This window comes from Marmota marmota, unplaced genomic scaffold, assembly GCF_001458135.2.
Source record: "Marmota marmota marmota unplaced genomic scaffold, marMar, whole genome shotgun sequence".
NCBI classification, from domain to species: domain Eukaryota; kingdom Metazoa; phylum Chordata; class Mammalia; order Rodentia; family Sciuridae; genus Marmota; species Marmota marmota.
This window is the reverse complement of record NW_026000057.1, coordinates 10,653,216-10,657,184: the sequence shown is the minus strand read 5'-3', so window position 1 is coordinate 10,657,184 and position 3,969 is coordinate 10,653,216.

Genomic DNA, 3,969 nt, shown 5'->3' with positions numbered 1-3,969 from the left:
ATTATGTTGAGAGCATGGAGTTCCAGGAGTTTTATCTGTACCTATATCTCTTGGCCTAAGGGACCTTAAGGTATTGAATTGATTGAGTCTCCTTTGAAGAAGCAAGAGTGTCTCTGTATATAAAGAAAGCAGCCAGCCTGGGACGCAGGAGCTTGGAGGCCCCTGGAAAGGTCAGGGGAGCCCCATTTTTGCTGACTGGGTGGGTTTTGGAAGGGGACCCAGCTGTTTCTGCCTCCCCGCTCCCAGGAGGGTCCCCAGAAAAGAAGCAGGAGGGAGGCAGACAAGTGAGCTCTCCCCGGACCCCGTTCCCCTTCCCGGCCAGCAGAGCTGCCTTGACTTCCTGTCTTTGGACTAGTGAAGCAGGAGGAGGCCCAGAGACCCCATAGCACCCCCTGCAGACCCCAAACCTATTCAGCCAAAGTCCACCCTTCCTGGGATCATAGCTTCCCTTGGGACTCTTTTTAATTAGGACTCTGGTCACTTTAATTAGGACTCTGGTCATTTTCAAGTGCAAGAATTTCCATCCTGGATCCTGGGCTCTTAAGGATGGACAGCCTTCGGGATCCGAGAGGTCCTGAGGTCATGTGCAAAAGGTGTGGCTATAAAAATGTGCATATATATATATATTTTTTTTTCTTAAGAGGATGACCCTTCACTTTTATTGGAGTCTCAAAGAGATTTTCAGCAACCAAAGGGTTGTAGAAAATACTCCAGAGGGATTGCAGATGAACCGAGGGACTGGGGATAAATCAGTTACCCCAGGACACACAGGCAGAGCCCCCCAGGGCATGAAGGTGACCGAGTGTAGAGACCATCTAGTCCTGTCCTCTTATTTTATAAAAAGGAAACTGAGTCTCAAAGTCACCCAGGGCAGGAATTAGACCCAGCACCCGAGTCTCCTAACTCTTTCTAGAATATTAAGGACGGGAGGCTCAGTCCTTGTAGTTCTAATCCTGGGCACAGTGAGAGGATGCAGGAGGAGCCGGATGTCGAGTCCTCAGAGACCTCATAGTCTGTGGGCTTGCTGGGTCTGGAACATGAATTTGAACCTCGTCTCTAAACCTTTAGGAAAATAGATCTGTGTACCCCAGTTTCCTCATCTGTAGAGTAGGAATCAGAGTGGCACATACCACGTAAGATGGCTGAGGATTCAGTGAAGGTGTGTGTCCACAGTCATTTAATGCACATGCGTCTTAGAATACAGCCTGACAGCGGGCGTGGTCGTGCACACCTGCAATCCCAGCAGCTCAGGAGGCTGAGGCCGGAGGATCTCGAGTTCAAAGCCAGCCTCAGCAATTTAGTGAAGCCCTAAGCAACTTAGTGAGAACATGTCTCTAAATAAAATATAAGAAAGGGCTGGGATTGTGGCTCAGTGGTAGAGCGCTCGCCTCGCATGTGTGAGGCCCTGGGTTCCATCCTCAGCACCACATAAAAATAAATAAATAAAATAAAGATTTTTGCATCCAACTACAATTAAAAAATAAATATTAAAAATAAAAAAAGAAAGAAAGGGCTGGGGATATGTGTGTCTGGGTTCAATCCCTGGTACAAAAAAAAAAAAAAGAATAGGGCCCGACAGCATGCAGCCCTCGTCTTGCCTTCCTCGTCTCAGGGATTGCTGGTATACAATTAACCATCACCAACCAACACTCACCAAACCTGTGTGAGCCCCATCAAGTCAGGAGGGAAGGGAGCAACTTTCAAGTTTAAAATTTGAGCAAATCGGAACCTTTTCTTCCAACTCCTAGTTCACCTGTCACATGTTCTAGAAGGTTCTAGACCCCTGCTATGAGTTATGTGCCCCTCCTCTGTGGAACCAGGGCTCCCCCGGCCTGCCCCTCCACCCATCAGTTCTCTGCTGTAGCCGAGTGCTGCTTCTCCCAACTTCTGCATCCTTGCAACCCAGGGATGAACTCACTTCATTACACCTACTGCATGCAGCAGGCACTCAATTCATGCTTATTCAGTGATGAAGATCCTACCTTTGGAATTCCCTGAGCCTCCACACCAATGAACAGGAGAATCAAGTCTCCTGACAGGGCTGGACGCCAAGGCAGCCAGCCTCGGGATGGCAGTGGGCCCTGTGTTTGTGTTTGACATTGCACTTGTCAAAACACACATCTTCCCGGTGGGGGGCCCTGCTGTGCCACGTGAGGTGCTAATGGAAACACATATTTTTCTCATCACCAGCAGATAGCAGCTATGAGTCACTTCCTCAGGAATGGGACTTCAATGCATGCTCTCCATGTGGATGGCTCCAAGCCAGTCCTGGGCCTATCGTTTTTGATTTCTTCCTTCACCCTATAAGTATTTATTGGGTGCTGACCGTGTACTAGGGGTGGGGTCCCAGCCACAAGGAACCCACAGCCTAGGGTTCCAGATTTCACTTGTGTCTTTGTAAAGAAAGGCCGGATGCACTTGATATTTTGCTCTATGGAAGTGCATCTCAGGCCAAAAATATTGTGCTTTTCCATGACTTCATCTTTACATTGGACACCACGTTGAATCTTTGGGTATTGTGAAAGGTACTGGGCCATTTCAGATTTTGTGCCATTTCTTGTCTGGCTGAATGTGATACGTAAGCATGCCGAAAGCTTTTCTTTGTAATTATCATAAAATTAGCATTCTGTAGAATTTTAGATTAGAAGCTAGAGATTTGTCCAGGGCGAAACTTTGTAAAAACCAGTAGATACAGAAGTCCAAAAGAAGATCACCAAATGCTTCTTAGGTTAGTACGCTGGTCTCTACAAAGGCACCTCCAAGGTCTCACCTTCTGGCTATGTGCCAAAGGGGTACCGGAAGTGTTTCTTGGCATTGGTTCTATTCCTATGGTGACATGAGGACATTTATTGGGAAGTCTGTCTTCTGTCTGCTGTTTTCATCTCTATGGATGGTTCCGGATAGCACAGTCCACATGTGCATACAGTACACACTAAAAAGGAAAGAAACTATAGAAGTTTTATTAGATAATATACAATATTGGAATATCGAGGTATTTCAAGTACATTTTAACTGTAGGCATTATTATGATGATGATGATCAATTATTATTATTATTATTATTATTATTATTATTATTATTAGGTACTGAGGATTGGTGCTTTACCACTAAACCACATCTCCAGTCCTTTTTATTTTTTATTTTTAGACAGGGTCTCTCTAAGTTGCTGAGGCTGGACTCCAACCTGCCATCCTCCTGTCTCAGTCCCCTGAGTAGCTGCAGTTACAGGTGTGCACTACCACGCCCAGTTGGTATTAGATTTACCTGAAAGTCAAGTCCATAGAATCTGGAGAGCAGTTCTGACAACACGGCACAGTGACCTGAGAGGCCTGGTCCTCAGTGGTGTACCGTTAAATGTCCATCAACCCATTTCTCCAAAAAAGAAACGTCGCTCACATTCTTATTACACACTTTAGTGTGATATGTATGCATATAGATTTTATTTAGACATATACACTGTTGACATATATGCTTATCATACGTTTTATTGAGCTAAAGGACATGTATAACATACACCTTCCAGGTAATAATTATGTCATACTCTTTATGCAAATTCCCATATAGACAAGTGATCCTCACAGAATGTTGAATTTGTAGAACATTTCTATCCCCAGCTGACCCGTGGCTGAAGTTCAGCTGTGACTTGACAAATAGAGCTCTGTGTTAATTTTAATCTGCTAATTCTTTCCCCAATAAATTTATTATCACAAAGTCTGAAATGTGATCTGCATAAAATTGTTTCTCATGCTTATATAAATTACATAAATTAAGTCAAAACTTCCTTAAGCTTTAGCAGTAGATCTGACATACTTCTAAATTTAATCTGCATTATTACCCCCCTTCCCTCCCCCCCTTTCCCCTCCTCTCTCTCTCTCCTCCTCTCTCTCTCTCTCTCTCTCTCTCTCTCTCTCTCTCTCTCTCTCTCTCTCCTCTCTCTCTCCTCTCTCTCCTCTCTCTTTCTCTCTCTCT